The sequence below is a fragment of the Triturus cristatus genome, chromosome 3_2 (genome assembly GCF_964204655.1).
Source record: "Triturus cristatus chromosome 3_2, aTriCri1.1, whole genome shotgun sequence".
NCBI lineage: Eukaryota > Metazoa > Chordata > Amphibia > Caudata > Salamandridae > Triturus > Triturus cristatus.
In genome coordinates this window covers 1,099,950,279-1,099,964,142 of record NC_140584.1, presented here as the reverse complement: position 1 = coordinate 1,099,964,142, position 13,864 = coordinate 1,099,950,279, and the positions used below count along the sequence as shown (strand labels likewise).

The 13,864-nt window shown below is 45.2% G+C and overlaps 1 long non-coding RNA gene across 1 annotated transcript in view; it reads left to right on the top strand.

Moving 5' to 3' along the window:
* The window catches only part of LOC146859204 (uncharacterized), a 46,754-nt gene extending 34,267 nt beyond the window's left edge, over positions 1-12,487 (top strand). The window contains exons 2-4 of the long non-coding RNA XR_014980073.1: positions 10,422-10,482; positions 10,676-11,609; positions 12,090-12,487. This is a non-coding gene — a long non-coding RNA (uncharacterized LOC146859204). The remainder of the gene's footprint in view (positions 1-10,421; positions 10,483-10,675; positions 11,610-12,089) is intronic.
* Positions 12,488-13,864: the final 1,377 nt, after the last annotated feature.

The following is a 13,864-nucleotide window of genomic DNA, read 5'->3' as shown; positions in this document are numbered from 1 at the left end:
ACAATTGTTTGTAGAGCAAACTCGACCTGGAAGAAGTCGATACTTTCTTCGTTCAAGGACTAATAAAAATTAACAGTACAGTGGTTTTTGACGTTACGAATATTATGGACAATTACATCCTTTCTTTTTGAGTTTTTTGTGCTTTTCCACTGCTAAGAGACTTGTAATAAATTTGAACGTTTCGTGGAAACCTCGCCATCCGGGTCACCGTAGGGCCGTGCGGGTACTCCTTTCTGTTTAGCAGGTTTCTGACGCTAGGTTGGTTACTTTTGTCGATCTCTGGGAACTCCTGGGGATTGATAATCGCTACTCAGAACGAAGTGCGTCAAGTACGTCACGGACGGTTTGTAGAGGATGGCATTCTCTAAGCTGTTGGAAGAAGAAAGGGTGTTGGCACAGAGATCAGAATTATGGAGGGTTGTACGAACAAAATGTTTTTTGTTTCAGGTGTTTCTACTGTTTCTGGCCTTATCTATGTTATTGGTGGGTGGAGTGTATTTCGGAGTGCCGTTGTTCTTGCCTTCTGCTTCACCTACTTTTTCTCCTAACCTAAGTTCCCTCACCACTGTCTCCCCACATTCCTTTCATCCTTTGCCTCAACATGAGCAGGTTAGGCGTGCTGGATTCATGAATAATTCCTTTGTTCAACTTCTACATCAGCATCAGTTGGTGGTGAATACTACCAATTGTTGGGTATGTGGGTTAATGCCACACACCATGGATAGGGGTATTCCGTATTTGGTCCTTCCATACAGCTCCCAGGGTTCAGCTCGAGCATTCCAAACTATGTTCCGTAGTGCACTAGATTCCTACCCCAGTCGAGAGCAACGGTCTGTCAATTTTGGTCCTGGGCCGTACCACAAGCCTTTGGCGATAGCCATAGCAGATCTGGATAGAGATGTTTTTGATGCATCACTCATTCCAGATGAGGAAGTGCAGGCCTATAAGGATCTGAGTGAGACTGAGTATAGTACGTCAGTGGGTGATAGACAGCTTAAGAGCTCGTCCCCAATATGGATTGTACCGCACCTTGGTAATTTCTGCTTGAAAGGTTTGGGTCGAAATCCAAGAGCACAACTTGGGAACAGTGCTTGCACTGATACGTATGTCCTACCGATGCTCTCCTCCCCTGTTTTTCTGACTGCTAAGGGCACCTATTTTGTATGTTATGAACGCGCGTATACATGGTTACCCCGCGACTTTTCGGGTACCTGTTATATTGCGAATCTTTTACCTCCGACTTTCACAGTTGCTTCGGACTACCACAAAACTAGAGTCGTGAGAGGCGTTATTAGCAAAGAGGATACTGCTGGTCAAGAAGCAGGAGACTTCTTTAAGGGTTTCTTGCCATTTTGGGGACCTATGGTTAATAGTAGGAACCTAAGACAGTTGACCCGTGTGGTAGAGTCGACTGCTAATATTACTGCAAATGCCCTTGGTAATCTAACAGCTGAACTACAGGCGGATAGACTCATGACGTTGCAGAACCGTATGGTTCTAGACGTTGTTCTTGCAGATAGAGGGGGTGTGTGTAAAATTATCCATTCGAGTTGTTGCATTTTTATTCCTGACAATGCTCCAACTGTTTACCAAGCCATCTCGAAGTTGCACAAGATTTCCGAGTCCATACACGTGGACGAAGGTAATTGGACGCTCCTGGGATGGTTTTGGGGCCTGATGTCAACCTGGGGTTGGAAGATTCTAATGATCGTAGGGGCTGTTGTAACGTTTCTGTTCACGTGTTGTCTTTGTGTACAGTGTGGTCCTGCCTTATGTGGCCTATGTGCTGCGACGTGTATAAGGCGGCCATCTGTTACCAAGGAGACGTTGATGAATAGGATGATGTTCCAGCAGCAGCTGAACGATCTGATGAATATTGATATAGATTCCGATCTTGACTAGTGCTTGCCTACATGAGGGCAAAAGGAGCGTCTGAGGTTCCGTATGAGACGGGACGGCACTTTTTGAGTGGTGACGAATATGGATGAGTTTGGTATCTACGAACCGCAAATGACGAGTATAGTGGGTGTACGCAGTTTCGCTATGCAGCCACGTATGGTTTGTCTCATTTTTGGGTTTGTTCATCCGAACCCTCGGGTTCCATTTTAGATACAGCATCCATTTTGTTTCTTGCCCTCAGGTAGCCAGCGAACGGGCTTTTTGTCCGCTTCGTGACCCTGGGACTTTCAAGCTTGCACGAAGGACACGTGTTTCTTTGAGGTGACTTTTACGATGAGGGAAATGACACGAGTAAGGCAGATGGCCCCGCTCAAGGCTCATCTTGCCGCTCCGGTCTATTGTTTCAGCCACGCATACATTAGACACGAGGTCTTTGACCCTTCTATCGAATTTCCTTTATTGCCCCTGACACTTTTTTCTAACCTGTTGTGTATTCTTGTCCTTTCCTTGCATCTGTTTTTCGTCCTTCCTCTTAATGTGTTTATTGCGGAGGGAATATGTTTTTACAGTTGGGAACCGGCAAGACTGTTGTAATTATGTTCCGGCCTCCTGAAACATGAACGCGACCCTTTTGAAGTTTATTGTGGGAACTGAGTTGTAACCTTTGTTCGCCATACTGTGCTATGGCAAAAACTTGTATAAAAGGAGCGATCCACTTCTACGAATTTGAAGCAGTCTCCGAGAACCTACACGTTGTGTACTTCTTGTGACCTCTGTATCCCTGCAGTAAATAAACGCTGATCTCTGACGTCGCTGGAAGTGTCCCGTGTCTCTGTGTTTGGTACGCCAGAACAGGTAACCCACGAAGGTTTCAGGTGTTGTTCCCTGGCACCGCTGGGTCTTAAGAATAACCCAGTCCTTCAGCAGTGCTTAATTTGTAAAACATTAAGTGCCAGGGCCCTCACCAGGAGGCCACCGCAGCTTGCACCACCCATTGCCTCTGCCAGCACTGCAAATGACAGTACCAACAAAGCCACTGACTATCACACTGCTACAAGTGTGACAATTCAGACTATTCCAGGCCCCCAAAGCAATAAGATTAGCATGGGCGACAAGTAATAGTCATTTTTAACATGTATTGAATTAGTACACAACTGCTGTTGTACTCACTCTAAATCAGCCAAACAGCCCACCATGTGACAGACTGTCATAAGTGTTGGTGCTGCCAATTAAGTGCCGGTGCCGAGCACCGTAAACCACCGGCTCAAATTAAGTACTGCATAAGAGGCCAGAGCATGAGCTATGGAAGAAAGAAAAAATGTATAGGGGCTTATTTACAAGTCCTATGAGCCGCCAGTGTGTCACATTTTAAAAGTGACGGACCGCCGGCGCAAGGGGCTTGTGCATAAGCCCCATTGTTTTTACTTCAGTTTTTGTGTCTGGTACTAAAAGCTGCTCTAAAATCCCCTGACAGTTCAGCTCAGTTTGGGGCACACTAATATTACATAAATAAGTTTTCAGCGCATATATTAAGGTAATTAATCCATCATGGTAATGTATTGGCATTGTGACTTTGGCTGACACAGTACCATCAGCGATAGAAATTATACAGCAAGAGAGTAGCCAGATAATTAAAATACCCCTAACTTTGATCCATTCCTCGAATGTCATTAGGTGACCGAAACGAGTAAGCCCCACTGACTCTTGATGAGGTCCCTTATTAACCCTTTTTCCATTCATCTTTATACTTTTCATGTATACTTTCATCTATCCATTTTTTCATACTTTCGTCCATTCTTTCACCATTCCATCCATCCACCCATTCATTATTAGTTTTCCATCCATCCATCCATCCTTCCGCTCACACTTCCAAACATTCATACATCCTTTTAACCACCCATTCTCCTTCATCCATCTACCAATTCACCCTCCTTTAATCAATCCATCCTTCCACACCTCCATCCATTCACCCATTCATCCACTTTTATCATTCCAGCCACTTTCTTTCTCTCACTCATGCAAATATTGTTTTATCCTTAAATCCATGAGTCAATTTGCCTTTTAATTCAGCCTGGGTGAAGTGCAAAAAGAATTCCGCCGCGCTACGCGGAGCTCTGCCAGCAGCGCAGTGCATTAGATAAATGCCGTTCGTGGTGATTTTCAGTGCCAGGTGCTTGTCCGCACTGTGCAATCATTGCGAATGGCACTATGCACAGAGCAAGCGGGCACTGCTTCTTTTCTGCCACTCGAGTAGATTTTTACTCAAGCGGCAGCTTTCTCAATGCTAACAGACGGTTTCTCAACGCGAGCGGTCGCAAGCATATGTTCTCGCCTTTGGGACCTTATAAGTGTTTAACCATGCAACAGTTAATGTTGTTGCACTAAGGATATTGTGCTGCATAACTAAATACTTATAAGGTCCCGAAAGCGAGACCTATTGGCTATGCCAAAGCTTGTTATTTAAGTGTTATCCGTTCTCTCCTTTATGGGTAGGGGCCAGTAAACATTCACAGTCCTCGGCGAGAGGCAACAGAACAACAACAGAGATGGTGCAGGGGATGACTCCTCCCCTTGGTCATCAGGGTTGGGTCCGAGTCTTCCGGTTTACCTCTCTCTCGGTGGGCGGGAAGGGAACAAACAAAAAACAAGCATTGGCATAGCCAATGGGTCTCGCCTTTGGGAACTTATAAGTGTTTAGCCAGAGATATTGACTTTACCTATGTCTGTAGGCTGTGCTGTACAGAAGTTTACAGCATGCTGAAAAGTTATAATAAAGAAGTGTCAGAAGCATTTTTGTTACCTTAGATATGATCAAAAAAGCATTATGTACAACTAAACGACCATATTAAAAAAGTATTAAAATTAATGTATTTAGTTTTTGTTTTGTCCTTTCAATGCTGGTAACTTGTATCTGCCTTTCTCAATGGTTGCTTGTTGTGGTTTATTTTGTTATGGGGGGCATAAATAACAGGAGGGTGAAGGCCAGTCAGTCAGTCAGTCAGAGAGAGTGAGTGAGAGAGTCAGTCAGTCAGTAAGAGAGTGAGTCAGTGAGAGAGTGAGAGTCAGTGAGAGCGTCAGTCAGTGAGAGTGAATGAGAGTGAGAAGGTGAGTCAGTCAGTGAGTGAAAGAGAGTGAGTCAGTGAGATAGTCTGTGAGAGTGAGTCAGTCTTTTAGCGAGAGTCAGTCAGTGAGAGACAGAGTGAGTGAGAGAGAGTGAGTGAGAGAGAGTCAATGAGAGAGAGTCAGTGAGTGAGTCAGTCAGTGAGAGAGAGTGAGTCAGTCAGTGAGGGAGAGTGAGTCAGTCATTGAGAGCGAGAGAGTGAGTCAGTCAGTGAGAGAGAGTGGGAGAGGGTGTCTGTGAGAGGGTGTCTGTGAGAGGGTGTCTGGGAGAGTGTCTGTGAGAGGGGGTCTGTGAGAGGGGGTCTGTGAGAGGGGGTCTGTGAGAGGGGGTCTGTGAGAGTCTGTGAGAGTGTCTGTGAGAGTGTCTGTGAGAGTGTCTGTGAGAGTGTCTGTGAGAGTGTCTGTGAGAGTGTCTGTGTGAGTGTCTGAGTGTCTGTGAGTGTCTGTGAGAGAGTCTCTGTGAGAGAGAGTCTGTGAGAGTGTCTGTGAGAGAGTGTTTGTGAGAGAGTGTCTATGAGAGAGTGTGAGAGTGTCTATGAGAGAGTGTGAGAGAGTGTCTGTGAGAGAGTGTCTGTGAGAGTGTCTATGAGAGTCTGTGAGAGAGTGTCTGTGAGAGTGTCTGTGAGAGAGTGTCTGTGTGAGTGTCTGTGAGTGTCCGTGAGAGAGTGTCTGTGTCTGTGAGAGAGTGTCTGTGTCTGTGAGAGTGTGACTGTGAGAGAGAGTGTGAGAGTGTCTGTGAGAGAGTGTCTGTGAGAGAGTGTCTGTGAGAGAGTGTCTGTGAGAGAGTGTCTGTGAGAGAGTGTCTGTGAGAGAGTGTCTGTGAGAGACATTACACACTGACGACATTGTATTAATGCAAACTGTGGGGGCTGGATGGACTCGACACATAAGGTATGAGAGGTTGCAGAAACTGCACTGTGAAGTGAAAGAGAAAACCGTGGAAGTGATGAGCAGGGACACAACTTGTGCCTGGTGGAATCTCTACTAGGTATGGAAGGAGCAGGATCTACAGAGATTTGCAAAAAACTAAGACAAAAAAATATAAAACACGAGATAGCAAGGGTTTGTGTACATGACAGGTCCGAACATAGCCAAGGAGGGATAAGATGGTGGAAATCTTCAACAGGTTAGAAAAGATGGGGGTAAAGACTAAAAGGGTCACAGGCCATTGAAAGTATAGGTTGATGCTAGTGGAACAAAGTGCAAGGAATGAAAGGGAGCGGGAAGACAAGCAAAGATCTTTACAACTTATCGAAGTAAAAGAGTCAGGGCCATCTATGTACGGTCTCTGGCAAACTGAATGCAAATGTTTCAATAAAAAAAAAGTGTTAAAAAAAAAGTAATGGGCTAGTCTCTGTTTAAATGAACATGACCCACAAGACGCAAAGGCAGTGAAGCCCTAAATTGAGTGGTGATGTGCAGCTGCGGGAGCTTCATTGAGCGTGCCTGCAGGCTAATTTTTGAGAGTGTCTGTGAGAGAGTGTCTGTGAGAGAGAGTCTGTGAGAGTCTGTGAGAGTGTCTGTGAGAGTCTGAGAGAGTGTCTGTGAGAGTCTGAGAGAGTGTCTGTGAGAGTCTGAGAGAGTGTCTGTGAGAGAGTGTCTGTGAGAGAGTGTCTGTGAGACAGTGTCTGTGAGAGTCTGTGAGAGTGTCTGTGAGAGTCTGTGAGAGTGTCTGAGAGTCTGTGAGAGAGTGTCTGTGAGAGAGTGTGTGAGAGAGTGTCTGTGAGAGTGTGGAGTGTCTGTGAGACAGTGTCTGTGAGAGAGTGTCTGTGAGAGTCTGTGAGAGAGTGTCTGTGAGAGGGTGTCTGGGAGAGTGTGTGAGAGTGTCTGTGAGTCTGTGTGTTTATTTAAATAACGTACTGAAGCAGCTGATGAAAAGATAGCCCGAACCTAAAAGTGCACGAATATATAAAGTGTAGGCATTCCGAAGTATCCAAGGTGATAAACGGTGACCCGAACTGAAAAGAGATCAACATTCTCTATCAGAATCATGTGGACATTTAAAGAGGATAATCGAGTCTGTTAGTATGCAGCGGACTCGCGGGTTAACAAAAAGTGGAACTGACGAGTTTAAAATATGAAGTGAAAAATAAACAAAAGATATACGGCAGGCTTACATGTTAATACACAACGTGTATAGATGTATATCATGCTTTAACGCTCACCTTGCTCTGCCGATATTAACCTCATGCATTGGAATCAAATAAGGACTCTGGCAGTAAACGCGCTTTTTCGGATGTCTCTGACTATTTAAATCGTGAAAGTCGGAAGACAACTTATCGAAGTAAAAGAGTCAGGGCCATCTATGTACGGTCTCTGGCAAACTGAATGCAAATGTTTCAATAAAAAAAAGTTTTTAAAAAAAGTAATGCGCTAGTCTCTGTTTAAATGAACATGACCCACAAGACGCAAAGGCAGTGAAGCCCTAAATTGAGTGGCGACATGCAGCTGTCAGAGCTTAATTGGGAATCATACACGGCCAAGCTCGGTCAGCCGGGAAGCACTGGAAGGGAGGCAGATGGTGGCTGCGCGCGTGCACGCAAGCGCTAGGCCACCAAAAGCCTGCTGTGGCAGCACTTCGAAAAACCCGATACAAAATGTCTCGGAGCAGCGCATGCGCTGGCTCAGCGAGACCAAAACAAGCATTGGCATAGCCAATAGGTCTCGCTTTTGGGACCTTCTAAGTATTTAGTTATGCAGCACAATATCCTTGGTGCAAACACATCAACTGTTGCGTGGCTAAACACTTATAAGGTCCAAAAGGCGAGACCTATTGGCCATGCCAATGCTTGGTGTGGTTGTGTGTGTGGCTGTGTGTGTGTGGTTGTGTGTGTGTGTGTGTGGTTGTGTGTGTGTGGTTGTGGTTGTGTGTGGGTGTGGTTGTGGGTGCGGGTGTGGTTGTGGGTGTGTGTGTGGATATGTGGTTGGGTGTGGATGTGTGGTTGGGTGTGGATGTGTGTTTGGGTGTGGTTGTGTGTGTGGTTGTGTGTGTGTGCGGTTGTGGGTGCGGGTGTGGTTGTGGGGGTGAATATGTGGTTGGGTGTGGATGTGTGGTTGGGTGTGGTTGTGTGTGTGTGGTATGTGTGGTTGTTGTGTGGTTGTGTGTGTGGTTGTGTATGTGCGGTTGTGTGTGGTTGTGTGTATGGTTGTGGTTGTGTGTGTGGTTGTGTGTGTGTGGTTGTGATTGTGTGTGGTTGTGTGTGTGGTTGTGTGCGTGGTTGTGGTTGTGTGTGTGGTTGTGTGTGTGGTTTGTGTGGTTGTGTGTGTGCGATTGGGTGTGGTTGTGTGTGTGTGTGGTTGTGTGTATGGTTGTGTGTGTGGTTGTGTGGTTGTGTGTGTGGTTGTGTGTGTGGTGTTGTGTGCGGATGTGGTTGTGGGTGTGTGTGTGGTTGGGTGTGGTTGGGTGTGTGGTTGTGTATGTGTGTGGTGTGTGTCATTGTGTGTGGTTGTGTGTGTGTGGTTGTGTGTTTGGTTTTGTGTGGTTTGTGTGTGTGTGTGGTTGTGTGTGTGGTTGTGTGTGTGTGTGCGTGGTTGTGTGTGTGTGTGGTTGTGTGTGTGTGTGTGGTTGTGTGTGTGGTTGTGTGTTGGAGTGTGTGTGGTTGTGTGTGTGTGGTTGTGGTTGTGTGTGGTTGTGGTTGTGTGTGTGTGTGGTTGTGTGTGTAGTTGTGTGTGTCTGGTTGTGTGTGTGGTTGTGTGTGTGGTTGTGTGGGTGTTTGTGTGGTTGTGTGTGTGTGGTTGTGTGTGTGTGTGGTTGTGTGTGGTTGTGGTTGTGTGTGTGGTTGTGTGTGTGTGGTTGTGTGTGTGGTTGTGTGGGTGTTTGTGTGGTTGTGTGTGTGTGGTTGTGTGTGTGTGGTTGTGTGTGTGGTTGTGTGGGTGTTGTGTGTGTGGTTGTGTGTGTGGTTGTGGTTGTGTGTGTGGTTGTGTGTGGTTGTGCGTGAGTGTGGTTGTGTGTGTGGTTGTGTGTGGTTGTGTAGTTGCGGTTGTGTGGGAGTGGTTGTGTGTGGTTGGGTGTGTGGTTGTGGTTGTGTGTGTGGTTGTTTGTGGTTTGTGTGTGTGGTTGTGGTTGTGTGTGGTTGGGTGTGTGGTTGTGTGTGTGGTTGTGGTTGTGTGTGTGTGTGGTTGTGGTTTTGGTTGTGGGTGTGGTGTGGGTGTGGTTGTGTGTGGTTGTTTGTGTGGTTGTGTTGTTGTATGTGTGGTGGTGTGTATGTGTGTGGTTGTGTGTGTTTGTGTGTGTGGTTGTGTGTGTCTGGTTGTGGGGTTGTGTGTGTGGTTGTTGTGTGGTTGTGGTTGTATGTGTGTGTGTGGTTGTGTGTGTGTGGTTGTATGTGTGGTTGTGTGTGTGGTTTTGTGTGTGTTGTTGTGGTTGTGTGTGTGTGGTTGTGTGTGTGGTTTTGCATGTGGTTGTGTGTGTGGTTGTGGTTGTGTTTGTGGTTGTGATTTTGTGTGTGACAGTAATACTAAAAGTATATCAAAATAAAGGAACACAAACATCGAGTTTGTGGAAAAAGAAAGCACATTGTAAGTCAAACGGGTGCAGCAAAGCATTAACACAACAACATGTTCTTTGATGTTTGATGTTCTTTGAAAAAGAACATCAAAGGGGCGCCGCGAAAGTGATCGCCAGCAAAAGTGAAAGTGATCGCGGGCGCTTAATGAGCATGATGAGGTTTGCCATATGGTGCCTCTGCTCCTAAGCACGCGCCCGCGCACATACACTGGAGCTCAAGGCTGGCCATGGTAGCATTTTTTGAGCCCTCACCAAAAGGCTCGCCAGCGCATGCGCTGGGTCAGGCGAGACCTAGAAACAGACTGGGGTCAATAATGGTTTTGTGTGCTAGGTATTGTAAGTGCTACTGTCACCAGGGTTTCTGTTGTGGGGTAAAGGGGTGTGAGAGATACTCTGTCTAGGCGGTTCGCGCCCACCCTCCTTGAGACGCTAGACCGCTGCTCGCCTCTGATTGTGCGAGAGGGCCCGAGTCATTCTGTCACCTTCCGGTCCGCCACGTCACCGACGCTGTCCTCCTTACAGACACATTTAAACGTGCTTTTATCATATGCGTAATGTTCAAAGTACGTACTGGTAACAGGAAAAAATAAAGATTTATGTGATTTTTTTCAAAATTTCCATATCCTCGAGGACATTAAAATATCTGTAATAGCGGTAAAAATACAGCAGGTGTCAACCATAGCCAGATCAGTTGTTGTAGCGTTGGGCCATTTTATTTCACCTCGCGCACCCAGCTAGATGCAAGTATTGTCCTCATTTTCAGAGAGGGCCAAATCAAGTTTCCAAGGAACCCTGGTGATAACCGTTTATCATTTCAGCAATGCAGTATATGAAAACTTGCCTCTCACTCTGAAAATTGGCACAGGTGCTAAATTGAATACATTTTCTGTGGCAGATGCTGAAAACGGTGGATTCTGCAGTCAAATCCAGGACGCCTAGTGACATACGTAGAGTTGGTAGGTGAAAAGTAATTTGTGTAATTTTCCTTTGCTTTAGTAATTAAAGTTACAAACAATTCAGACACATCTCAAATATGTTTACAGTAATTTTGACACGTCTTTGCTGTGTTAGATTTCTATTTTAAAAAGGATAATCTACTGAATTTCACTGTTTTATCATTTTTTTTGCTGGAATGGACATAAAATGCAGGCCGAACCACAGTCAATACTGCTTTCCACGAGGAAACCCATAGTGCATTGCAAAATTAAGTATTTAAATTGTGTTCATATTTTCCAGTTAGCCCCTTCTCAGCCTTTCCCTTCCAAGCAGAAAAGAAACATTGAATCTTCCTACCTCTCCTCCAAATGGTCACTCTCCTTCCTCGCTTGACTGCCTGTAAGTGTGGGAAAACAGCATGCCTAGGGGTTTTTGTTTCAGGGCTCTGACACCCCTTTTCTCGGTCAGCCAGTCAGGCACACTTTCTGAATTGAAGGGGGTGGTAGTTAATGGGATTCGTTCCCATCTCCTGATTCCCACTCCCACGTTAGCCAGGTGACGGGGATAAAAGCAGCTGGGCAGCAGCCTACATGAGACCACTTGAAGTTGGACCCTACGACACCCATCACCAGCAGAATCTTAGCAGATGTTCAAAGCGAAGAGTTGACCAGACTAGTCCAGCCCTCTGACACACAGAATGCCTGCTGCTACAGGCTACTGCTTCAGCACACTTCATCTATTTAGGCCCAAGACTTTTCCTGCCTTCCCCATGTGAAAGGAGTCCAGGCTTAGGGCTTTAGTGGCCAAGTCCAACTCCTAGGCTTAGGAAGAAGGCAGGCCCTACCCTACCATCTGTCCTTTTCATTTCTGTTACTCTTCTAAGCCAGAAGCCTCCCACACCAGAGAACCATCCAAGCCCATCTGTACCCCACTCCCCCACAGGACTGAGCAACTCAGGCTGAGTAAAGCAGTACTCCAGGCCTCATCTAGTCCCATCACACCCAGAAAAGACTGAACTAGGCTCAGTGCAGAAAGTCTGCCCCAAAGATTTAATGATGCATTGCAGCCTAACCAAATCAAGTATAAAAGCACCCAGGGATGCAGTGTGTGGCAAGTGGATCACTTCCTATGAAGCAAGAAAGAACAGGTAGGAACCATTTCTTATGCACTTTTTACAGATTATTTCCACATCTAATTTGAGGCATTTGTGTGCCTATCTTATTCGACCTTTATTTTAAGAGCCTCTTAAAAAATGCAGACAAGTGGCTTATTTCTCAATATGTCAGGAACATTTTCCAGTAAAGTTTAGTTAGTGGTTGGCTTTATTTTGAATGCCATTCTTACTGGACTCAGTTTTAAGTTCTGGGCCACAATGTGACATTTGTGCTTAGTGATTTCAGGAATGAGTGCTTGTTGATTTCAGGATATGTTTTAAAGCAAATATGTTAATGCACTTGAGCATAAGACAACTGTTTGAGCCTCATTCTGGACTAGGCCTTGCTCAAGGCATAGGCCAAATTTGAAAACTTGACACATCTGTCTCTGTGCAGCAGTATTGCTTTATCTAGCATGTTGAGGTTGTATGCTCTTTTCCCTGATTATGCTCTTTATGTTGATGGCCTGTTAGACTTGGCATGCGCTCCTGACTTCAACAGAGGGGAGTTCGACCTGCAACGCGTGTGACTTCAAGGGCCCGACGACTCCTGCCCCGACCTCCAGAACCGCCGCCTGCGGACGCCATGCTTTTGGAAGCTTAACGAGAGGTCGCCGATGCCCTGCATTTCTAAAAGGTACTGTTTGCGGGTCTTCCAGACACCGTAGCTGGCCCGCGACGCCGCGGTCAGCCAGAACAGTTTAGATTTGTTTGCTTACGACGCCGTGATAGCCCCGGACGGAGGTACCGACATCAATGAACTATTTTTCAAGCATATTTTAATAATTGAAGATTTTTAAGTACTGTATTGTGGATTTTTATCGTTTTTGGTCTTGTCTTAAATATATAAAAATATTGGATAGTTTTCTAAATTGGTGTGGTGTCCTTTTGATAGTGCTTACACTGTATTACTATTGGTTATGTGCAAATGCTTTATACACTGCCTTTAGGATAAGCCTGACTGCTCGTGCCAAGCTACCAAGGGGGTGAGCAGGGGTTATTTTAAGAGTGTAACTCCCTTATCCTGACTAGAGTGGTGGTTTCTGCCCGACTTAGGCACATGCCCGAGCCGACCAAAAATCCAATTTCTAACATGGCCACACAAGAGTTTTTCTTCCAGATACAGGCCTAGGCTGTGTTGAGGAGCTTAGGTCCTGTTATCGCCAAACACGCAGCTATATTCTACCTTCAAGAGCAACGCAATTTGGGATATGCAAAACATTTTGCAGTTAGTCGCGTTTTGTTGTCGTTCATGAGAATGTGTTTCGTGTTTGGTGCCCAAGCATGTGTCTTACACATGAAGAGCATATGAAGGGCCTGTGAGGGAATGTTACACAGATGGCATATATAAACCAATATCACTAGTTTATGAGTGTCATTGTGACCATGATTCTTAGAACTCAGAGTGGTTATTGCTTTTCTCAAAATCTGGCTGGCATGTGATAAATATTTTCTTTGCAAAAGTGGTGAAGATTCACTTTGTAGGTTTGCATGTGCTGTCCTTTGACCATAATACATTACCTATCTCTCTTACTCTCGTTTTCTATCTACTGCTTTATCTTTCTACTTCTCTGAATCTTTCTTTCCGGCTACCTGACCTTTTTGTTACTGTATGTCTCTACCTACCAGTCCTACCACTAAATTATTTCTAGTTCTATTTCTTCTCTCTCACTATTCTGTTTATGTACGTCTCTGTCCATCTGCTTTCTCCCAGGACCCTCCCATTGCTATTTACTCAGCAGAGCGGAGGACCACTATATAGCTAGTGTAGTGCACACAAAGAAAGAGAGGAAGAGGGACAAGAAGAGGAAGAGAAATCAGCAGAAATGACTAGATTTCACTGAATAGAAAGGTGATAATCCTCAGAACAGTGCTTTGATTTTCAGTGTTGCTGTAAGAACACCATTAGTAAACACAACACAATTTCACACACTATGCTGATATGTTTTACTGTGATATTATGCACTAGCCCGCTAAACAACAAGCAAATCACCCTGGTTGGACACAGAATTCCACATAAAATGTTATTGTTGGTATTTAATATACACAATTGACTCCAGGGATGTTTTGAGCACCATTCCAGGCTGCAATATGTTTTGGCCTATGTTATATCGTGCCTAAAGTGCTTTCTATGTGCATTTTGTTTACTAAAATGTAAGGCTGTTGAAATAGGACAGATTATGTTCAGCAAATAACCACATTGCACAAGAAGATGTATTGGCTGGTTATTCTGATTAAACATAAATGAA